Genomic DNA, 25,445 nt, shown 5'->3' with positions numbered 1-25,445 from the left:
GGGACCATGGACTGGAAAGGGGGACTGTGTAGTGGAGTAAGGGAAGATGAAGAAGATTGAAGGGTGTTCTCTGTATGAATGAAACATACTGAGATCTACCAAATGCTGCTTAAAACAGGAGGAAGGAGGTAGGGTAGCGATAAGGCAGTCGGGGTAAATTCATTCAAAATGTGCTTGATACATGTGGGGAAATATCACAAACCCCTTTATATTACAAATGAATGACAATTGAGAAATATTTTTGAATATCATACTAGAGTTCCCATCCCAGCATGGTCAGTCAGTGCCATCTGGGATCATGATATGATGCAGCCAGTCAAACCATGGAGACAGGACCCAGTGAGCTGTGTTAGCTATCCAGGGCATTGTCAGCTGTAGAGGCCCTGCTAGAGTCACGTTAGTATGCTTTCCTGCCAGCAGCCTGATGTTTTCCAAGCAATTCGATTGTGAACTGCAAAACAGCAGAGAGGTCACAGTTTATCAAGCACTAGCATGAATGCCCAACACATAACAAGTGTCCAGTCTGTATCTGCTGAATGCGTGAATGAATCTATGAACTCTGAGCTAAGTGTCTTCTTCTGTGGTGGGGCATGGTGCCCTCATGCTGTGGTTTGCTCGGGTTGTTGTTCACTGTGGAACTAAGGAGGGGTTCCTGTGACCTAGAGTACTGTGGTTAAAGACTTCACCATCTATTGACTATATGACCTCTGGCAAGTTGCTTTACCTCTCCATTTAGAATGTGGTTTTCTCAGTTGCAACATGGACCTGATAATATGATATAGGATATTAGCCTGGTGAGGCTCATGGACTTTTCTACCCCAGCTGACTTTGAACCACAGTCCTCAGATCTCAGCCTCCTGAGTAGCTGGTGTGAGCCACCAGTACCGGACTGGATCCCTTCTTAAGCAAAGCTCATCTTCCCTCCACTCAAAACCACAGACACAGAAGTGTCTGGATGGAGTTTGTCCTGCCCCATTATTAACATTGTAGTGAAAGTCCTTGAGTCCTGTGGATCTCAGTCCCACTCCTAGTTTTGTTATCGCTCTTCTCGATTTGTTATTGCTTTCAATATTTGCATTGCAAACAATGCACAACTCAAGTGGACCCTCTTTGTCAAGTTGCACTAACAGTTCAAGGCTACGCTGCGGTGGCCACAGCAAAGTGTCTCTACATTCTCTGCCCACTTCTTGATGCAGGGCCTGTATTCTTTGTACCTTGACTAAGACTTCAAACCATTGTCATGGTTAAACTACTAATACACAAACAAATTGAGTGTCTTCTCTTCTGCCCTATGTGGTAATGCGCTATTTATGATCTTTCTGATGAATCCTCATTTTGTTTTCAATGTTCAGCACTTTCTTTTCTGTGGAGAGCCATGGATTTGGCAGCAGTTCAAGGAAAGGCTGAAGATGTTTCTTAGAAACGATTTTAATCCCAAACAGTTCATGTTTGGAGAACAGGTTGGAACATATGTAATATAACACTGAGGTGTAGGTAATTATCTTCTAAAGGGTAAGGGGAGAGAGTGTAATGGCTGAGCTTCACTGAGGTTCAGAACAAAGAAATTAAAAATAAAAGTGCTGCTTTTGGTTTTCCAAGGGTCACCATGTCAACTGAGGAATGAAATGATAAGACAAACCAGATAGTTTGATAACACCCAAATGGGCTTAGTTATTCACATAGCTCAAGCTCACCCAATGAAAGTTTTTCCTAACCACCAACAGCTGTTCTGAGAATGATTCCAAGATCCATCATGCAGTGTCTAGCAATCGTAATGATACTCTGCAGGAAGAGGAGAAAGGTGACGAGGTGGAGAGAAATGCGCAAAAGTTTTGGCACAAAACTCATGTGACTTTTCTTTTGGCCTCAATGTTTTAGGGACACTAGGATGATAGCTCCTACCTGATGTTTTTGAAGACAGAAATAAATGTCCCAGAGTTAACTGTGCCTTCTGTTTTTTAAATAGTGCCACTAGTGTTGGGTTTCCTGCATGCCACATGCTAGGATGAGCTGGCCTTTCTTTCTCTCACTTTATTCTGCCACTTAGCTGCCTGCATTCACACACCCACAATTCTCAATAAAGTGTGCTATGTTATTGGTTTTTGTTATAAGACAGTATTCATGGATATACCGTGTCTGTGGTGCCTATTTTTATTTCAAAAAGGAAATGCACTGTCACAAACATAACACCACTTTGCTGGATCAGTTAGGGGGAAAATGTGAGCTTAAGGAGGTGGAAATCTTTGCTTAGTATTACAGAGAAATTATAACAAGCTGTGCAAAGTTCCATAGATTTTTGGAGCATTTGAATCTTTCCTTTAGGACCAACACTATGAAAATACACTGTGCCTGGAATTTGCCTGGTTGAAGCCAGACATATTTTTTTAATTGAATCTTGAGTTGAGAATAGTGGATTTTTTTTCATCTGTAATTTGGTTTTTATGTGGAGGGAGAGATGCTCTGTTTCTCTTCTTTGGGGATTTTGTCATATGCCTGTAAAAACAATCAATGTTGGGCCATTTATCTCTTGCTCCATGAAACTGTAACTTGGACATAAATATGTGCATGCTTGCAATATAGATTTTTTCATTGCTATATTTTACAGTCCTATCATTGGCTCAAGGGCCTCATTTATTTTCCAGAACATTTCTAGCCTGATGACAACTCTTTAGTCTTTGTTTGTTAACTGTGTCCTGCCTGTCTACCTTTGCATGTAATAATTGCTTTCAGGGAAGAAAACAGAAATGGAATATTGCTTTGTTTAATATGTTTTCAAATCAAATTCACCACAGCACAACCATCTGTGACAATACATTTCAGTTTTCATCAAATCCTGACGGGGATCTTTTTTCCAGAATTAATAATTCCTTCATATTGATGTGTTACTATGGCTAATATAAGATTGTTGGGCAAAGACTAGGTTAGATTAATGGTCCTATTCAGATGAGAAGAAGAATGACAATGGGGAGAGAATAATTGAATAGCTTCACATCTAAATTTTTGTTACTTAAAGAATAAGTGCTCTTGAAATGAGAAAATACAGCTGCTGAGTGCTTCTTAGTGGAAAATTCAAGTGCAAGAACCACATTTGTTTTCCTGCATGGGACTCCAGTTTCCTACCAACAAGACCAGGAGAAAGAGGCTTTTGTTTCAACTTTGCATTAGCAACTGGGCTCTGTTTCATTTCTACCCATCTCTGTCTCCTACCCCATCACTCTCTAACCCATTCATTCCCCAAAGGCCTGCACACATGCAACTCTTTCAAGTACCAGAGGCTAGGAGGCAGGCAGATACTGTTTGGGACTGTAAGATAACAAGGAACTTAAAAGCCACTAAGGGTTTTATTAAGAGTTTCTACCATTGCTTTGTTTGGGTCAGATGAGGCTACTATAAGAAACAACTCTTGGCTGATGTTTATGAACAACCAAAAGAAATTGTTCATGCTATTCTACAGACTAGGCGTTGGGAATTAGGGGGGCAGCATGGGTAGGATCTGAGAAGGGGACTCTTCCAGGAGGCAGATAGCCGACTTCCCATTGTATCCTCTGGCAGAAAGGGCCACATGAGTTTTCTGGGGCCATTTTCATAAGAGACTCAATCTCATTCATGGATACTCTGTCCTCATGATCTTATCACCCCACAAAGGCCCACCTCCTCCTACTATTGGGGTTTAGAGTTTCAACATATAAATCTGGAGAGGATATAGATATTCATTTCATTACATTCTACCCTTGGCTCCCCAAATCCATGAAAATCCTTCTCACATGCAAAACACATTCATTCCATCCCAACAGCCCCAACAGGCCCAACGAATTCCAGTCTGAATGTAAAATCCAAAGTGCTGTCTAAATATCTAACAGCAGATCTGGGTTAGACTTGAAGTATGATTCATCCTGAAGCAAAATTGCTCTCCAGCTGTGAACCTGTGAAATCAAACAAGTAATGTGCTTCCAAAATTCAGTGATGGGGCAGGCCATGGATATTCATTCCATGCTAAAAGAGACAGGAAAATAGGAAGGAATATGGTTACTAAGAAAGTCTAACAACTAGCAAGGCAAGCCTATGAGCTCTTAAGGCTCATGAATAATCTTCTTTAACTCGATATTCTTTCTGTAGATGGCAAGATCATCTTCACACCTTGGGGAGGCATTGCCCCTGCTCAGGCTCATGTGAGGCACCATCCATGCCTGCTTTTGTTGGTTCATGTCCCAAAAACATTTCTCATAGACTGTATAGAGATTTAGGTTTTGAACTCTGACCTTTATCGCTAGAGCTCTGTCGTAGACTCACTTCATTCTCTCCAACGGGTTTGGCCAGCATCAGAAGACACACTCAATTGTGATGAGCAAGGAGAAATCAGTGATAGCCAAAGGTAGGATGTAGAGGAATAAGCTATGTACCCCTAACTTGTACCACTTTTAAAACACAAATCTATTCCAGTGCCAATGATATGTTTGTGCATAGTTGCATAGTTCTCATCCATGAGAAAACTATATCAGTAAGACAAAGTCCTACAAGAATGCACAACACACACACACACACACACACACACACACACACACACACACCTGAAACACTCAGCATAGGACAAATACCCAGACCTGAGTTCAAGCCCCAGAACAGACATGAGCACATGCATGTGTGTGCACACACCAAACAACACAGAGCAGAGCCAGACTTGTAGAACTCTCTGGAAGGCTCCTCTTATCCAGTGCCATTGGAGAAATTGTTAGGAATTATGGTTGTTACATAGATTTTATTATGCAGATATACTTAATTTTCTTTCTAGGTTTTTCTTGTCTGTCCTGAGTGTTTCTGGGTTCTTCGATGTGATGTGTAGTTAGGTAAGGCTTCAAGAGGAGACATAGGAGATGCACAGGAGAATGAAACACGTGAAGTTCCAGTGGCCCACATAGGATTCGGGCCCATATGGGGAAACCCACAGCGGGTCTCAGAGAGTTCTTGGACCATGGCCTTTACCGGAGTTTCTAGAGGACAAACAAGGCAGGGCAACGCAGGGCAGAGTGTAGCTTAGGAGGGACTAGTTTGAGTAATCTGTAAAAATGATAGAACTTTAGAGGTAGTTGCTATTTTGCTGATTCTGGCCTTGGATAATCTGAAGAGAACAATACCACCTCTTGGTCATCAATGCCAAGTAGAGATGTTCTGGTTCTGAACTGGTTAATTCACAGATAAATGTTGTGTGCTTTCCTGAGGCCTTGCTGTCTGTAAGAATTGATTAACCCAGTAAGAGCAGTGTTGACCTAGCTAGAAAAGGTTATCATAGTGCACCGAGAACCTGTAGCTCATACCTGTAATCCTACTTACTCAAGAGGTTGAGAGCTGAGCACTCGCGTTCAAAGCCAGCTCTGGCAGGAAGGTCTCTGAGATCTTATTCACAATTAACCACCAAAAAGTCAGAAGTAGAACTGTGGTTCAAGTGGACTTGAGCAAAAAAAAGCTCAGGGACAGAGTCCAGGTTGTGAATTGAAGCCCTTGCACCAGCCCAAAAGATAAAATCATAGTACATAGAAAATAAAATCTATATACACTACAAGGGGAGTGTATCAAGATGTCTCCCTAACAAAGGACTCTTCTGCCAAAGAAGACACATACACACATTTCTGATTCATTTCAAATTCTAGCTGACTAAAGAAATCACATATTTTTTTCTTTCTTTTCATTGCATGGTCATCCATATCTGTTTCCATGGGCATTTCCATAGAAACCTTTCTAAAGGGAAGTGGCGCTGTGGCTCAAGGGGTAGGGTGGTAGCCTTGAGCTGAAGAGTTCAGGAACAACACCCAGGCCCAGAATTCAAGTTCCGTGACCAATAAAAACCACCACCACCACCACCACCACCAACAACAACAACAACAAAAACAAAACAAAAACAAAAAACCTTTTCAAAGGTAAATGTTTTCATGATAATGCTGGAATAGTGAACACACACACATCACACTGCTAAACAATCAGTCTTTTTTATCTAATGTCCAACAGGATGGAGGGCAGGAGCTTGGAATGAGCCACTGTGAACATTGCCTGTCTCAAATACTCTGGATTGATTTTGGACTCAGAAGATACCATGAGGCCATAGTCTTAAGGGAAATTAGACAAAGATAAGAGAACTTGAAGGGACCAATTTCTGATTGACCTGGACTGTCTTCTGCCCAGGAACAGCCTGTAAACCATAGGAGAGGTGATTCATGTGATCATGTAGATTGTTTATATGAGAAAATATATCTTTAACCTTCAAAAGAAGTATTAGATATGTACTTCTAAACACAATTCTCCTGAAACTTTCCTTTTATATTTTTGAAAGAAGATGCTCAAGTCTTACTTCTTTATATACAATTTATTTCTAACCATAGCTGCCAGCCACTATGTTTTATGTGTGGTTGATTAATATGTGTAAATATAGCTTGTGCATGCTAAGGATTTATGTACCTAACAGCCAACTGGTAGGGAGGGGGAGCTTTGAGGACATTGATAATAAAGGACATTGTGATCCCCTTAGAAGCTAAAAGATAAAATTTACATATCATAACATGCATACTTCATATTGAGTAAATTTCGGTTTGTTAGCTTATTCAAAACTGTGCAACTATTACAGTAACTGATTTCTCAATATCTTTGTCATTCCCAAAGAAACCCAGCACCCATTGGCATTCACTCTCCATTTCTCCAACCCCAGTCCTTGGTGATCAGCCATCTACTTTCTGCTATTCTATATTTGTTGATGGTGGGCATTTCCTTTAAGGCACTTAGCCTTTTTGTCTTGGCTTTTTCCCTTAGCATATGAATGCTGAATCACGTTCCAATACGTCATAATTTCTTGATGTCCAACTATTTCATTGACCATATATGAACTTTGGCTTCTTTCTAGTTTGAAAGCACCATTTTTTAAAAAATTCTTTCACATGTGATTCAATTCAACAAGATCCTCAGAATACATAGGCATTACCAATATACAATTTTAATCTCCCATATTGGGTCTCCAGTGTAACTATCAGGGACCCAGACTCCTTCTACTTTATCATCCTGAGGTTGTTATCATTATTTCCATAAAGAGTGGTGACATGTTTTGGGTCATACCTGCATGCCAGACAACTGAGTAGAAGAGAGATAAGGGAGGGAACCGCCTTACCCCTGAAGGTCATGAGAAGGAGGATAGAGTTTTCTCTTTTGATGGTATTAGTTTCTTCTGACTGCTATAACAAGTTTCCACAGCTTTACAAAATCTGTGGAAACAGAAATATATGCTTACAACAGAAACATATGCTCTTTTCTCTTTCACTTTGACTGAGTGGCATCTTAGGATTGCAGGGAAGCTGGCAGGCAGGGCTTATGCCTGGTTTGGGAGCCCTAGGGGAGAAACTTCTTTGCCTCTTGCAGATTCTGATAAGTGCTGGAATTCTTGACTGAGACTGTCTCCCCTTGACTCTAATCTCTGCCTTCAGGGTACATGGCCCTTGCTCTTCTGTGTGAGATCTCTTGCTAGAAGAGGGTTGCAAGGTCTTTTGTGTCTTCCCACATAATCCCAGGATAATCTTCCCATTGTAATATCCTCAACTCAGTCATAGCCTCAAAGACCTGTTACCATAAAAAGTAACCATCCCTTTCCAGGGATTAAAACCTAGGTATCATTAGGGGCATATTTTAGTCTACCACAGCAGCCAAGTGGCTACCCTTAGCTTTGTGACTCACTGTAAAGTAATGGCTTTGTCTCAAACAGTTACGCACCTATCTTAAGTTACAGGGTTCTCTGATTAATGGGACAGTAAGTGTTTTTTAAGGGTACAGCCTCTCTGAACTCCCAAGTTCTTGGTTTTGTTAGGTACATTAGACTTGAAATTTGTTGCTCTTACTTCCACTGTCCCCTTCTTAAACTTATTGTCTGTTCTCTATATTTTGTCCTAGTAATCATACCTTGATGTTAGTTTGGGCAAATATTCTATATAAATTTCTAGCGATGTACTATGTAGTAAAGTTCCCAAAGATATGAATGGTCCTTATTTTGGAAAGTGTGAGGATGCTCCCTTCCCACTAGGATGAGAGCCGATAGGTGTAAACTACAGGGTTGATAACCTTTCTTCTACAGGATGTGGAGAACTTGCCTAAGAGTGTCACCAGCCTACAGGGGGAAAAAAAGTAGAACAATGAGGAGGAGACAGGTGCTTATAATGTTATCATTATACTGCTTGGATCTAGCCACATCTGACCTTTGGATATTTTCTTATGCAAGCCTAAGAAGGGCCCTGCTTGAACATCAATTCATTTCATTTGTTCCTTTGCCAAATTGGATTGGATTCTGACCATTGTAATCAAGAGGCCCATCTAATTAGAAAGTTGAGTGATTTGCTAAAGAAGATATATCAAGTTAGAGGTAAAACCTGGGTTAGTACTATTTTTCCTGTAATGCTGCACTATGATGCTGTCTTTTCTTCATTTCACATAATGGCTGTTGACGCCTTCTTTCAGTTTTATGATAAAGGAGAAGTTTCTTGGTCCCTCTAACCAATTTTGACTTTTTTTTTTAAAGGTGACTTTTTAAATATGTTTCCCTCTCATCTAGCCTACTGCTTTATCAGGGAAATGTCACTGACAAAATTTGTGACAATCTTGAATATCCAGAGATTTTTTTTTTTTGCGGGGGCGGGGAGAAGGACTAGAGAGACAAAAAGAATCATTTCAGAAAACCAACAAGAACTAAGGAAGAGACTGATTTTCTTTTTTTTGCTAATACTGGCAGATTTATACTGCAATAAAAAATTTGTCCTATAATCATCTAGCCCATGTGTACTCAATACTAGATATTTCAGTCAGAAACACTTCATGTCTTCAAGGGGCTCTGCAGGTTTTTATTTAAGTGAAGGATGCTGCTGAATTGTTGAACTCAACATTTCCCCTGAAGCTCTTTCAAGACTGTTATTATGAATAGTTTGGTTTTTAAGAAATTCCAGATGAATTGTGCAAAAGCAAGATGAAAGATGAAGCATCTAAGCAGCTGTACAGGAGACTTATGCAGAAGTATGCAAATTTTCACCCCAGGGATGATGGAAATGTTAACCTTGTGTTTCAGTAATAATAATAACGACTCTGATCTAATAGGAAGCCAAGAGGTGCAAAGGGCACTTGGTTCCAAGAATTAATAAGTAAAGCAGGCTCCCCACCTCTTCACCCCTGCATGACATCAGGCTGTCTGAATACCTTTTTGTTCAATTCAGTTTGCCATAGAAACAAACATTAACAATGACATGTTCCCATTGCAGGTACTTGTCATTAACTAGAAAACTGTTACGTGGAACTTGAAGCCTTAAGCTTCCATAAAACAGGGCACTGATTTAGCGTTATAGTTGGGGAATCCTTGAACTTAAGCGACCTTCTGTGCATGTTAGAATGCAGTGGCAGCTACCGGCCAAACTTTTCTATGGGGCGTGAGGAACACCAAAAGGTCTGAGAAAAATGGTGAAGAGAAAGTTGTGTATTGGGAGAGAGCTGTAACATACTGGGGAAAATAATACTTGTCACTAATTGGATTCACACTGTCAACCCAATATAATAAAAATCTTTTAAAATTGTTACCCCCAAACTTCAAAGATGGAAGAGATGAGTCAGGATCTCTTCAGGTATATCAGCACTCTTAAACCCCGTGGAGTGCCCCTCAAACCTCCAGCCCTAACACTCAGAATGCCCTCCACACTACACCCCAATCCAAGAAGCTGGTTTCTTCCTGTGTGAGCCAAGACAGGGTAACCATTGCTGAAACAGAAAACGAACAATAACAATGATGAGCAGGCTGAACCCTGGTAACTCCTACTTGCAGTCCCCGTAAATCAGGCTGAGGTTTAGAGGATTGAGGGTTGAAGCCTGCATGGTCAAAAAAGTCTGCAAGAATGCACATCCTAATAACCAGTAGAATTTCAAATGGGAGTTATGAGTCAGCTGGTGGAATGAGCACAAGCTTGTAACCTTGTTCTTGAGCTCTGATACTGCCCCTACACTCCCAAAAGATGATCAACAGAAACAAAGTGCAGTTCATTAAAAAGATAAACTAAACGGACAAGGAGGCCTAGCCGCTGGAAAGACTTAAAAAGCAAAGGAAAGGCTAGGAAAGGAAACTTTGTGACTAAGAAATGAAGTAGACTAGCGACTAAAATATTGGATGGATAATTGTGGGTAATTTGTTCCTACCAGATTGGAAAATTTTTATGCAGTGAACTTCTTTTTTTGTAGAACATATGTTACCAATGTGTCACGAGTGGGGCAAAGGGGAAGGGGGGGAGGCGAAGGAAGCTGTTAAAGAACACCGTTTTAGGATTCTATTATTCACTCATCCTCCACGCATTGCATCTCATGGCCAGGATCATTTTGTGAGTTGATTTCAGGACCAGCCTTGTGAGGCACTCGTTCCAGTCACCAGCTCCTGATTAACCACTTAGGATTACAGCCAAGAGCCACTGAGCCCAGCTAAATGATTTCTGAGTGAACTTCTGTCATGCTGCTGGAGAGCTATCATGGGGTTGATACCCCACGATAAGCAGGGTTGACCCTGCTTAGGTCAATACCACAGAAAAGAAAAGCCTCTTCCTACAACAGCCAGGAAAGTGATGTGTAAAAATGGGTGTTGGTCACCAGCTTTATGAAACCCAACCCTGGGACTTCTGGGCCTATAGGGTGTCAAAAGTTCTGAGGCTCCAGAAGAGAAGAATGCTTCTTTCCAAGGCAACCTTGAACATTTCCTAGGAAATCATAAAGGGAATATCTGAGGAACTCTAACAACTTGTTGAAAGTGAACTAGACACTCGAGGAGAGCTAAAGGCACAATAATAACCATCACCAGCTATCATTTAACCATTTTATTATAAAGGAAGCATTATCTAGTATGAAGAAGGTCCCTTGAGCCAGAAAAAGTAATCTTCTCAGCAAATAATTTCATAATAAGTATAACTAATACCATGTAATCCTAAGGCATTTCTCCGTAACACACCTTTTAAATCAGAATGAAATAGAAATAAATGTACTCTAGCCAAACAAATGAGGCAAGAAGAATCAAATTAATAAAAAATAAAATGACAAAACACAAAATTGTACAATTATCAGCCTTGTAAAGCCAAAAGAATCACATACCATTTAGTATAACTGAAGAGTTCAGTGAGTTTTCAGGCTAATCGGCCATTACATAAAAGCAATAAATTTCTGCTTTGAAAGTGATTAGGAAACATGGCAATAATAGTAATGTCCCATGTGAAAGTCCATGAAGACAATACTGTCTTTGGAAGCAAGATTAACAAAAGATATGCCAGTTCTTTAGGGAGAAAAATAATTGCATATATTTTGAAAGATTAAGAAAATTCTGCTACTAAGAAATCATATCCTCGGGGCCGGGAGTTTGGCCTAGTGGTTAAAGTGCTTGCCTAGCATGCATGAAGACCCGGGTTCGATTCCTTGGTACCACATACATAGAAAAAAGTCAGAAGTGGTGCTGAGGCTCAAGTGGTAGAGCTCTAGCCTTGAGAAAGTCCAAGGACAGTGCTCAGGCCCTGAGCTCAAGCCCAGGATTAGAAAAAAAAAAAGAAATCATATCCTTAAAGACAAGGCTCAGTACCTTTATTAAACAATGTGAATACATAAACATATACATTCAGTACAATATAAATTCATGACCTGGGAATTAGTTGGTTTTTTTTAAAGAGGTGCAAATTGATTGTTACTAAGGAACTGGCCTGTTTTTATCACTGTGCTTTTCCCAAATATGCATCTAGAAAAGATTTCTTCTCAGATCTCATTCGCAAGCCAAGTATTGTTGAGTAGAGTGATTTCAAAGAGAGGAAAAAAAATACTAGTCTAAAACACCAATCATTTTAGGGTTGGGGTGTGGTTTAAGTGCTTCAAGCTGTGACTTCAATGCCCAGTATTAAAAGAAAAAAAAAGAATTTATTAAAGGGGAGAATTAATCTATAAAATAATAGCTTATATTTAGATAGCATATTCTATATTCCAGGAAATATACTCAAGTTGTACATAGATCTTCTTATTTAGACCTCCAAGTCATGTGGCATTATTAATGAAAATTATCTTTATTTATTGGTGAGCACATTGATCTCAGAAATACATTATGCATATATTAGACAGTGAATGAATTATCTGTGTACAAAGTACATCTGAACTAACATATGCATAATGTAATTAGAGATACGCAGTCCCTGAAATCTAAGATTCTGGGCTCTCACAGAGGAAGGAGTTTATGGTAGTAACTATGATACGTTCTGGAGGGGAAACATATATTTGTCTTCAAGCCTTAGCTGTGATTCTCTCTCTATAGGGTCAGAATTAAAATCTCCCAAGACATTTCCCACAGAATAAAGAAAACATTCAAAACAAATGGATTGGTAATTCTGCTCACAGTCCATAATTATCACCTGGGAACACTTTTATGAAGCATAGATGTCAGAAGATATATTTCTGAGTTAGACTTGAGTATGAAACTCTTCCCGTTAAAACATGATGTTGTATTATTTAGAGCCTTCCCTTTTTAGAGGAGAGTGAAGAATGTGGTTATTTAGAGTTTTGACAGCCTGCACGTTCTTTACAATGACTGTGACAATGAATTTTCTTCTAGAGTTATCCTTTGATACCAAAAAATACTACACATTTGGGTCATTTACGTATCTGTAGACACAGCACAGTAAGCGATTTCTTCGCCCTAGCTTAGTTAGCAGCAGCCTGCACTGTTCATCATGTGTTTGGAGATGGCTTTTCTCCTCAGGCTCCTCTTGGGTGCTTAGCTAATCTTGCTGGCCAACACTGTGTTATGAAATTCCCCTGGACAATTTGTTACTTCCTAGACCCTTCTTGGTCATTCCTGACCCTCCCAGGTCAGGAGGTAGCACATACCTTTCTGACCGGGCCTGTATTAAATACATGTTCATGTATTTCACACACCATATATCATGTGCTAGATGGATGGCTTTTTTACACAGAGGTGATTTTCCCTGTCAGTAAACATTGAGCAATGTCTGGAGACATTTTTCTTTGTTTCAATAGGATCAGAAGGTGGAAGAGAATTGTCTGCCTCTACTCCACTAGGTGCTATCATGTTGCTAAATACATACTTGCAGGCATGGGACAGTCCCACAGCAAGGAATTTTCTATACCTATTTTCAAGTATATACAAGTCCCCAAGTCATTGGATGACCAATTCCCTTACATTAAGTGGTGTAATTTTTGCATATACAGAGAGAACAGGTGACAGAGTTTGAGTCCATCTGTGCCCATGTTGGTTCAGCACTGAGCAATATTTTACCAGTCTATCCTTGCCTGGCTCAACTTTTCTTTCCTGTTATTTGTTTCTTGTTTGATTATTTGAGAACACATCTCAGATGCTGTGGATTTTTATCTCCAACAGATAAAGGAAACAAGTAATGGGAGTGCTTTTTATACACATGCCAAAAATTAGTGATGTTTGCATTTTCCCGAGATACCTTCTTGAGCACAGAATTTGGCTCTGTCATGAACCAATCAATTTGCTCTTTCTTTGTAAGACAGTGCTAGGATGAATACTCTGTTACTTATAATCTCTCCCGGTGTGCTGAACAAAAGAGAGTGGAAAAAAAAATTGAATTATTTAGGAACACATACATTTTATTTTATTTATTTATTTTTACAAATCTACTTTGAAAGGAGATGTTAACGTAACAAGTCATAGCTGTGCTAAGAAACACTGCATAAACAAGTGATGCTTTATAACCCCAGTAACTTTCATAGGTCACAAAATACTTTAGCCTATTGACTGTTCACAGTAGCTCTGAGATGAGTAATGATTATACAACTCTGCTTAATACAGAGATTCATTGAGGCTGAACATGGTTCCTCATGTCTGTAATACCAGTTACTTAGGAAGTGGAATAGGATTGTGGTTGGAGGACATCTTAGGGGGAAATAAAGTTAATAAGACTCTACCTCAATGAATAAGCCAGAAGTGATGGTACATGCCTGTAATCTCAGCTAGGTTGGGAGGCATTAGTAGGAGGATCATAATCCAAAACTGAAAAATAATCAAAAGCAGAAAGGACTGGAGGCAAGGCTCAAGGGGTAGCTTCCTACCTAGGAAATGTAAGACCAAGAGTTCAACCCAAGTAGTCTGCCCTACAGACTTCTTAAAGTCAAAGAAGGGCGCTGGTTACCTGCCCTCTCGCACTGCCTTTAGTTCCTAATAACTTTTTCCTATGAGCTTTCACAAACCTATAGTTCTAGGTCATTATGAGCATCTAACAAAAGAATAAAACTAAGTAACTGGTGTGTACTAAGAATAATTCATATGTGAGAGCGTATGTATGTGTGTTTTCATTTGAAATGCACAGTACAGGAAAACTAATCTGATAACACAGACCACATTCATGTACAGCTGCTATTTAAAATACTCTGGCAAAAACTTCCAACAGAAAATATTATTAGTCCTTTTAAAGAGATGCTTAACTAGCAGTATTTAGCTTTGATCTAGTGATCCAAGGTAAACGCAACTTTTCTCAAAGAACCAGCATCCCAAGACTTTTCAATTAGATGCTTGGTTTCCACTGTCTTAGCCAAGAAGTCTGACAGGATAAACTGTTTTCTGCTCCATTTATCTAATTTGCAAGAATAAAGGCCCAGAGTTGACCAACAGGATTTGAACCCATGGTTCCAGGAAGTCTAAATGAGCCAAAGATTACATTTGGCTGGGGATCTTTTTACTTCTGGCAGGGAAAATACAGAGCTTCAGGCCTGTTTACACTGACAAAGCTTTTTAAGATAAGGAATTAAGAGATTCCTTCACTGGATTTCTTGGTGTTTGTCTCCTTATAAGTAGTAGATCATTCCAAAAACGCTTTCATTTGAGGCCTTTGTCTGAGGAGATCTCTGTGGAAATGAACAAGGAACTTGTGTATCTGTTTTTAGAAGGAAAAGGAAAAGGAAGCAACTTGTTTCTTTACTAGAAGAAAAGTTGAGAGTGTGGGGAGGGAAGGAGCTGTTGAACAATTTTACACTAAGACACGGTTAAAAGGAGGTAATTTTCTGCTCCCCCAGGCACTGTGGGAAGGTAGTAAGAGTTGGAACCTAGGAGAAAGCCTGTGGCTTGTGTTCAGAATTTAGATAACTACTTCCTGTCTGTATTTAAGGCCAGGTTGCCTCATCCTTTTCAGAAGCCTTGTTTAAGAGTGTCTCAATTTACCCATCTAAAATAATAGCTGTTTCATCAGCGGTATTGTGTGGCTTAATTAAAGCCTGAGATGGGTAATGAGATACTCAGATAAGACCCTGTGCAAACACTAGGTAATGTATGTCTCCATACATTGTGCCACATGTGGATACAGGCTTGGCTCACAGAACTGGGTTATTGGACAAAATAGCAGCATGTCTCCTAGTGCTCTTGTTCCAGACTTAGAACGCAAATGACTTCAGGGTAGTATTTTCTAGGGGCTGCCAAATGCTTAGTTAAGGAGCCCTGGTAAAACCTTAAGTGCCAACTTCCGGTCACCCTTCTCCTATAGCATTTCCCCATAGCAATTCCATGGTTTTGTGACATCTTCATAATCTGTACCCAACCTTACTTCATTCCCAAGTGAGATACTTGTTCTAAGCTAAAGGGCTTAGAACACAGTCACTTAGATGATTTTAGATGGAGGCTATAGGTGATTTTTCCCCTGAGCAGCTCTAATCTGAGCAGGATTTGGTTGGTTAGGACTGGACTGGAATCCGTGTCTGTGTCAGTTGCTTGGTTGACTAGACTTGACTGATGGAAGATGGCCTCACTCACATATCTGGTCATTGTCTGCCTTCTGTTTGGAGCAATATAGTGAATGGAACACATATGCTAACAGGCTCTGCCAGATCTGTTCCCATATCAATGTCAGAGCCCTAGGAAGAAGCAGTCACTAGGTTTCTTAAGGCCTAGGTTAGCAAGTAGAACAAATAACTTCTTCCATATTTACTGGACAAAATTACAGGGCCAATCCAGAGCTGCTATATTGGCTCCAAAAATTCATTAGGGTCCTATATTCTACCTAGTATTATATATGCTCAGCCATTCCTAGGCTGTGGCCCTCGTCCTGATGGTCCATGAAGTCTGAGAGTTCCAACAGTTACATGCTAAGTTCAGCTAGCAGAATTTAGACTGTGCATGACCAGTTTCTTAAAGCATTCATGTCCTATTCTTTAAGATACTAACATAGTAGATTTATGGTAAACAACTTCACTGATGTGATTTTAAAGATATTAAAACGAGATTTTCCCTTATTATGCAGGGGAATAACAAAAAACCACCACAAATTTCCTTGTAAGAGGGAGAGGTGGGGAGATATTTGACTATTTGGGAGTCAGAAGTTGAAACATAATGGCTTAGGTAAGATACTACAATACTGTCTTCAAAATTGAAAAAATAACAAAGAAGAAAGGGTTCAAGTGGTATGGCCTTAGAAATAGGGATAGACAAGGAGGTAGATTCTCCTTGGAATTCTGATAGGAACTGTGGGCCAGTTGATATTCTTATTTTAGGCTATTACTATTGAAATGAAAGAAAAATATTTTGTTTTAACCCACCAGACTTGGACATTTGTCATAGCAGCACTACAAAACCAGATATTCACTGAATAGTCCATTAAAAATGTCCATTTTAACACAGTCAAAATTTTGTTATTATAGCACAAATAGCTGCAAGGGAGCCTGACAAATTATAACTATTATTATTATTTTTGCTGGATTTCATTAGGAACTCTCAAAGAAGAAGAGCATGGTTTTGGAAAACAACTAATGTTTTCTGCAGATAAAGAGGAGACAATATAATAAATTTAACATACACTTACTGAGTATTTAACAAAAACCAAGCCAAAAATAGTCTCAAAGTTACACAAAAATTCAAGGCTGAAGTTACTGTGTGATCTAAAATTTTCCCCCTTAGATACATTCCCAAGAGAAATAAAAACATGTCCATATTAAAAATTGTACATAAATGTTTATTAGTGTTAGTCATGATGGCTCAAAGGAGGAAAATTCCCAAATGTCTAGTAATGAATACATAAGATGTGATATACGATGGACTATTATTATGCTGTTGAAAAAGAACAATATGCTCAGCATACATAAAAGCTGAAGCTATTATGTTAAGTGAAAGTACCAGTCAGAAATGAGCAAACATTTATTATTCCATTTATATGAAATGTCTAACATCATCAGTATGCAGACAGAAAATGGTTAAGATTTGTTTGAGACAAATTGTAAGTGACTATTTATTGGTATGTGGTTTCTTTATGATGTGGTAGAAATATGGTGTAGTTGACTGTAGTGATAGTTATTTAACTTTATACTAAGTCACCAAATGTTCACTATAAAACTGGGTATCATAATGGTCCTTTACATCCTTAGTTAATTCCTAAGTATTTGATTTTCTTTGAGGCCATTACAGAAGGAGTTGCTTTCCTGATTTCTCATTGTTGGCATGCAGGAAAGCCGTTGATTTTTGAAGGTTAATTTTATACCCTGCTGCTTTGCCCAAGTTTCAAATCAGCTCAAGTAACTTGGGAGAAGTGTCTATAAGGTATCATATTTGAATTTTATCTCAGCAAGTTTGTATGCATAAGAGAATATGCTACCTGAAAGGAACAAAAACAAGTATAAATAATAAACCCCATGCCTGGTGACTGGAAGTGTAGCTCATTCTGTGGTGGAGTGCTCGTCTACCTTGCACAAGGCATTGAGTTCTACCTCCAGCACGGATTAAGTCTAAGACTCACAGTTTGAAGAGAGCCTGGGAAGAAAAGTTCTTGAGACTACATCTCCAATTAACTAGCAAAATGTTGGACTGGAAATATGAGTCAAGCAGTAGCATGCTATCTTTGAGCAAGCAATGGGAGAAAGAATGTGAGGTCCTGAGTTCAAGCTCTGGTACTGTTATAGAATGCAAAAGAGGAGGAAAAGGAGGGAGAGGAGGAAGAGGAGGAGGAAGAAAAATAATTAAAAGAGTAGAAAGGGGAGTTAAGAGGTTAAGGAGGAGGAGGAGAAGGAAGAGAAGGAGAAGGAGAAGGAGAAGGAAGAAGAGGAAGAAGAGGAAGAAGAGGAGGAGGAGGGAAGAAGAGGAGGAGGAGGAGGAGGAGGAGGAGGAGGAGGAGGAGGAGGAGGAGGAGGAGAAACATAACAAACATGCCTGGGATCAAATTCAATCTATATATCACCACTTTGTGGTGCTAGAAGTAGATTCTTAGATCTTCAGCTTGAAGATTTTCATTTCATAGCAGAGAAACTAGATTGTGGGGGAGGGGTAGAGTTAATGAGTAGCATTATGACAGAATGAGGAATAACAGTTATACCTAACTGACCAACTACAGAAAAGAAGAGAGACACTAAACCCAAACTTAAACTATCTCCTTGGATGAGCACATGTGCCTCTATGAACTGAGCCAGGAAGTGAGCCACAGAGCATCAGGTGTAAGAAATGTCTTCAGCTTTACCAGCTCAATACAAATCTATCATCCTATTCTGTATTGCCATTTCTCCCTTTTCAAAAAATTCAGCACGTAGACTCTGCCTGTGTTCTGTGGGAAGCGATTGGTATTTACTGGCTTAATAGTATGCAATATAGAAATCTGATTTCACTTTGCTATTATCCAATACCAACCTGCTGCCTGGATGAGAGAACTAGAGATGGGGAAATTATTTACTCAAAGAATATTCATAGTTGGATCTAGAAGAGTCTGGACTCATTATTGGTACCACAGATTAAGCTGAAAGGAAGAAGTTCATGATGTTACAGGAGAGTACAAAGACAGAAGGCCTCATTGCACCCCCACTGCTTTTGAAAGGAGTGAGCCACCTTCTCTAGCCCTCCCCACCAAATGGTTAGAAGCTTGTCTTTTTGAAGTTGGTCTTTTAAACAATCATTTGCTCTCTTTAAAAAGTTTTAAATGGCCCTCTCAGTAAAAGTGAAATCAATATTCTTTTTGGCCTAGGCATTTAGTAGATAATGTCTCCCCATAAATCATGGGCCTAATGACACTGGAATACTTCATCATCTCATTACATTTACATATGATGCACCACATTGTTCTGAGGCGAAGGTTATCTTTCCTCCCTGGGACTCCATCCAGAAGCAAATAAAAGACCAAGGAACCTGATTTTTCTCGTTTATAGATGCTGTTGTGGATCAGCTTTCCATCTGTCAGCTACTTTTTTCTTTACAGTTCTCCTGTGTACATGCTGCAGAAACATACCCCTTCAGCTCAAGAATTCCAATAACCTTTAAAACTTTATTTGTTGGAAGAGGCGCCGGTCTAAGCAGGACTTCTTCTTAGATCAGTACCAGGTTTAAGATCATCAGTGAAGCAGCCACAGGTTTATTGAACACCTACTTTTGTGTCAGGTATGGAACTTGATGTTGAGGGTGGAACTTGATGTTGAGGGTGCCCAGGAAAAAGGAAGAGATATTAGAATCCTGGTTTTGGTCAAGATTTCAAGAGAAAAATAGTCCTGAGTGTCAAGTTTAGAGTTAACCTCTAATGGTATAAGTTTTTGAGTTTTAGTTTTTTCAGCTATTAAAAAAAAAACAAGTAGTAATACCTCATTCAGGCTACTGGGAAGATTATAAGAGATTATGTATGCCAAAGCAGAAAAGATATGGAGATCTAGAAGTTAGGATGGATCCTTTGGCACATTGAATTTGAATTCCTGTTGTGTGCTGTTACTTAGTATGTGAAATTGAGCAAGATACTAATAGTTATTCATTAACACAACATATGTGTTTCTTAAAGAATTACTGTTTTTGTTTCGTTTTTTTACAAATTTTTATACTAAAACCCACAGTGATTATGAGGAAAATGGGGCAAAAGTCACATAGCACACACAAACTTCATTAGAAATAGACACACAAGAGAAACCTAGTAAATAAATGGTGTTTAGTATTATACTTGTCAAAAAACTAGGACATGGGGACCATGACATGAGAAAGGGTATCAATATATGTGGAATAATACACCTTCTATCTGGTAAATATAATGTAACCCTTCTATTAATTACAATAAAAACATATGAAAAAAACTAAGACAGTTGCAAGTGTCGCAATAAATAAGGTCATGAGTGCAATCTGATAGATAGACCAGTTGTATGCCCGTGAACATCTCATATACATCTTATGATACTTTTAATTTGATGAGTTTTTTCCAGGTTCAACTATGTATACAACTTGTCTCATGGGAACAGAAGCATACATTCTGATGGAGCCCTGGTCCATGTGCAGGGCTCGGTATTCTTTTTTTGCCAGTCCTGGGACTTGAACTCAGGGCCTGGACACTGTCCTTGGGCTTTCTCAAGGCTAGCACTCTACCACTTGAGCCACAGCACCATTTCCAGCTTTTTCTGTATATGTGGTACTAAGAAATCAAACCCAGAGCTTCATGGATGCTAGGTGAACACTACCACTAGGTTAGGTATTCTTATTCCTTAAGCAGGCCAGAATGATGAGATCAAAGGCCATCTCTTCCTGGAAAGGAGGTAGGAAAGAAAAAGAGCATCCATAGCCTTTCCAAGCTCAGAGGGGGGGTGAAGACAACAAGGAAAGTGATCCCCAGCCAGCACAGAGGCAGTTTTCTATTAACCATGGCCTCAGCTCAGTGGGTTCTGCTCCTGGTGCTGGGCTTGAGTCACATAATCTCCCTTTAGCTATAATCTGCTTCTTGACTACTCTCCAAAAGGAGGCTCAATTCCAAAGCTTTCCCTATCAATTATCACAATTCACCCAGCCTGCAGTGCAACCCAGATAGGTAATTGCATCTTTCATCTGCCCTCCTTTAGGGTGTCTGCAAATGACTGGTGAGGGGCCAGAACATGACTCACAGGCTTTGGTTGGCTGAGCTGTAGAACAAAGGAGACAGGCTTTTGTGAGGTGCAGGAGAGTCACATACAAGACATTGATGAAACATTCATGGAGGGGGTGCTGTGGGCTTCTCTGATGCTTGCTTCCAGCCTTCCTTCTCACAAGCTCTTTGGTCATATGTTCTGTCTGATTCCTCCCCAGGGGTATATTTCTCCATCTATATGTCTAAAGCTGGCTCCTTCTTGATCTCTATGCCCAAAACGCTTTCCCTTACTTTGAATACCCCAATTCCAACTGTACGCCTTCTTCTAGTGCTCCTGTCTCCAATCTCTGAGCTCCTTCCTTCTATGCTTCTTATTTGCCCTTGGCTTCTTATCTCATTTTTGATCTCTGGGAAGCCCAACTCTTTGATGATTTACTGTCTTTATTATCACTATTATTACCTTTTAATTGTACAAAGGGATTTCAGTTCAACAAATCAGTTTATATGTATAATACATCTTGATCAATGCCAACTCTTCCTTCGTTCTCTATCTTTCCCAGTCCTCTACAAAATACATGGTTCTCTTTTCACATATGTACATTGATCATAAAGGGCAGTAGTTAGGATTCACCCACACTGCCTCTTTGTCTTCTGATGACTGCCAGATGCTGAAAATTAGCAACATCAGGGAATGCTAACTGCCATAATCATCTTACTACTGGTGGCCTACTCAGATTTTATACAATTTGTGCTCTGTACAATTGTAAGGTGGACTCTGAACCTGTCTTCTCATTTTGACGAGATTCCTCATTTCACATAAAGGGCACATTCAGGATGAAGCAGCTAGCTGATTCACTGAAGGTCTGTGTTTTGGAACTGTTTCTCCAAGTGTAGAATTAAGCAGCCAGCACCCATTATTGATTTCTTTTGTTTACTTTGTTTTACAATAACTATCTCCAGTTGATGTTGACCTGTACTCCACCCACAGTTTAGGAAATAAAGCTTTAGAGAAAGAATGTGGGTTATCTTTGAAGAGTTATTGAAATATGGTCAAATGGGGTATGAGCAAACCCAGCAGGCACTGTGGATGTCAGTCTTGTGAGTTTGAAACAGGTAACAGTATTGAGGTGGAATAATGATGAAGAAGTTTGGGTTGCACTCGGTTTGCTTCACATGTGCATTTTCATAAATCCAAACCTTATGAAAACTGTTCCCGAATGCTGTCATCTTTATAAATAACCTAGGTCTACAAATGACTCTATCCTACAGAGCAGGGTTAATAGAAATATGGAAATAAGGCTGCTTTTCACGAGATTGACTGTTGATTTTGATAGGGCGTTTGGATGAGACTTTTAAATATCAGTATCAGTTAGCAGGTAACTAAGCTGATATGAACACTAGAACAAATGGGAATTCAAAAAGAGGAGTGAGTCATAGCCTAGGTCAATGGTGAGGGACTGCCTTGCATGGGCTTCTAAAGGGATGAGGAATGTATCTAGGATGAAGAAGAAATGAGGGCATCCTGTGAGAACCACAGCACAAATGGCAGCAGAACACCAGGCAGTGTAACTTCGTATTACTACTAGATGTTGGTTCTCAAAGGAGAAGAGTCAGCTGGAGGCTTTATGGAAATGTGGAGATGATAGTTTTAGGGCCATTACTGGCATTTAGTGGGTGGAGAAAGGGGTCACTCTTGGCACCTTGTAATGTGTCAGATGGGCACACAAAATGGGAAATTCTCCCAAAAGTTTTGAATGACTTTCAGGTTTTCTGCTGGATAGGTGGTTGAAAACTTGCATGTAATTATCTCCGTGGACTATGAAATAGGTGGATGAATGGATGGATGAATAGATGATAGATAGATAGATGGAGTGATAGATGGATGGATGGACAGATAAGCATATAGACAGATGGATGGACAGATTGATGGATCGATCTATAGGTATCATTGTATTTCTCAGAAAAACAACCACAGAAGGTAGATTATTACTGGTTATCCTCAGAATTTTGACAAACATTGTTCACCATTTCAGAAATTAATTTCTCCATCCAATGACAACAGTAATCATGAAAATTAGAAACTACCAGTTTGGGTTTATAGCTTTGACCTACATGATAATTTCATGGATGCTTATATGCATATGCTTAATTAGCTTTCATAATGCCAAAAGGAAAGGGAAAGAATCAATAGTATTCCATAAGTAGTCTTACTCCACAGACACATCACTGTGACTTCTAGTGTAATCATGTCTGAGACTTATGTTTAAAAATTTCTTTACTATAAACTGGGCAGCCACATGCAAAAAATTAAAAATTGATCCCAACCTGTTGCCATGTACAAACATTAACTCAAAATGAATCAAAGACTTAAATATCAGACTTGAAACATGACAGAGTAGGAGAGACACTGGAACTCATAGGCACAGGCAGAAACTTCTTGAACAGAATCCCAGGTTCAAAGCAGATTGAAGAGAAACTCGACAAATGGGACTACCTAAAAATAAAGTTTCTGCACAGACAAAGACATAGCTACTAAAATAAAGACAGCCAACCAATTAGAAAAAGATATTTACCAACAATACATTAGACAAGGGCTTAATATTCAATATCTACAGGGAACTCAAGAAACTAATTCCCCCAAACCCACCAAACCAATTGCTAAATGGGCAAGGGAACTAAAGAGAGACCTATCAAAGGAAGAAGTTAAAATGGCAGAAAAACATAGGAGAAAATGCTCATTATACATGGTAATAAAGGAAATGCAAATAAAAACAACCCTGAGATACCACATTACCCCAATCAGAATGGCCAATATTCTGAACTCAGACAACCATGAATGCTGTGGAGAAAGAGGAACCCTACTGCAATACTGGTGGGAATGTAAACTAGTACACCTACTCTGGAAGGCAGTTTGGAGGTTCCTCAAAAAACTAAAAATAGACCTTCCCTATGACCCAGCCATACCACTCCTAGGCATCTATGCTTAGCATCATAACTCAGGATATGATATGTTCATCTTTGCACTATTCACAATAGCCAAGCAATGGAAACAACCAGATGTCCCACTACAGATGAATGGATATAAAAAATGTGGTGCATATATACAATGGAATTCTACATAGCCACCAGACAAGATAAAATAATGGCATTTGCTGGGAAGTGGATGGAACTAGAGCAAATCATGTTGAGTGAGATAACTCAAGACCAGAGGAACAAAAGGCACATGGTCTCCTTGGTATGTAGATATTAGATCCAAACAGTACAAGAGTGATGACTCAACACTCAGGTAATCAAGGTCATTGACATGAGCTTGGAAATACAAATATATCTATATAGACATATAAATCTATGATGGGACATATATTCAATAGACATATAGATCGACATGTACCTTTGACATACAAAGACTCAGCTTAATTTTAATTTTGTTCTTAAATTTATGTGGCAGTGATTATATACAGAGATTCCATTCTTAATACTTGTTTGTTAAACTTGACATTTGAAATATAATGTAAAACATCAGTGTTAATAAAATATTTTAATAAAAAATTTTAAAAAGAAAAGTAAAAAATGTTTCTTTACTATTTTTCTTTACTTTATTTTCTTTCATATTGTGGGGTCATTGAGTTAATATTTTCCAAAGTGTTAGTGATGTTCTCAAATGTTTGTAACAGAAAAGGGATGTGGGGCCTGATAAGTGTGAAAAGTCCTGGATTAAGACACAAAGTAGAAGAATTACAGGGACATGCTTGTTTATGGAGCTGGGGTGGGGTGAACATTTGGCTTTTGATTTTTTTTCCTCTCTAGTTCAAGGTTATTGCTCTGATCAAATACATTATCTTAAGTCATTTATTTTAGCAAGCAATAAACAGATGTGAATAGTTGTATAGTTGTAAAATGATATACTAGATATGAAGGCTTATGAAAGAACAGATTTGACCAAGAAGTGGCTGCTATGAGCCTTTTTTATCAGCATCAAAAATGTTTACTTTATACTGAGAAGCCATTTCATAGGAGGGGTCTCTCTGAGTAGGATTATTTCCATAAGCCATCTTCAGGATAGGAGAACAACCCTAAAGCTTGTCCCCTCTCCAGTTTATGTGTTTTAGCTCTGCAAAGAAATTTCTTTTTCTTCTTTTTAACAAACTACATAATGCATCTTGACAGATGGCTGATGCTTCCCAGAATTCCATACCCCAGAAACTATCCCTCGGGCAAGGCTTGGGTCTATTTGAAACCAACTTGGTGAGAGGGAGAGGGAGAGGGAGATGTCTCATATTTCTGCAGGGACATAATAAAATGGTGAGGTAGATGGACAAGGTCTGCCATTGTTTCAGTAGAAGCTGTGCATAGCTGTTGTTAGAGAATTGGTGCCAGGTATGGTTTGTCACTATCAGAAGGTGGCCACATGTATTGCAAAGACTTACAGTATTTGAAGAAAATAAACTTACTATTCTCCCTGGAAAGGCAATATGCTTTTATATGTCTTTTTAAGAAAAGAATGAAGGTATAAAATCGATTTGTGGTTGGTTACAGAAACATAAGCCTTGTATTGCTATTAGGTGTTTAATAAAAAGATCACGTCCACTCAGTCTCAGAGATCCTTCTGTCATTATTGAGATA

General features: G+C 39.2%; 1 long non-coding RNA gene across 1 annotated transcript in view; it reads right to left on the bottom strand.

The window, feature by feature from the left end:
* LOC150066653 (uncharacterized) overlaps positions 1-25,445 on the bottom strand; it is a 315,401-nt gene that overhangs the window by 2,408 nt on the left and 287,548 nt on the right. The window lies entirely within an intron of this gene.

This window comes from Megascapheus bottae, chromosome 2 (assembly GCF_031878675.1).
Source record: "Megascapheus bottae isolate mThoBot1 chromosome 2, mThoBot2.hap1, whole genome shotgun sequence".
Lineage (NCBI taxonomy): Eukaryota > Metazoa > Chordata > Mammalia > Rodentia > Geomyidae > Megascapheus > Megascapheus bottae.
Note: the sequence above shows the minus strand (reverse complement) of the source record. Positions and strands in the feature narration are given on the sequence as shown.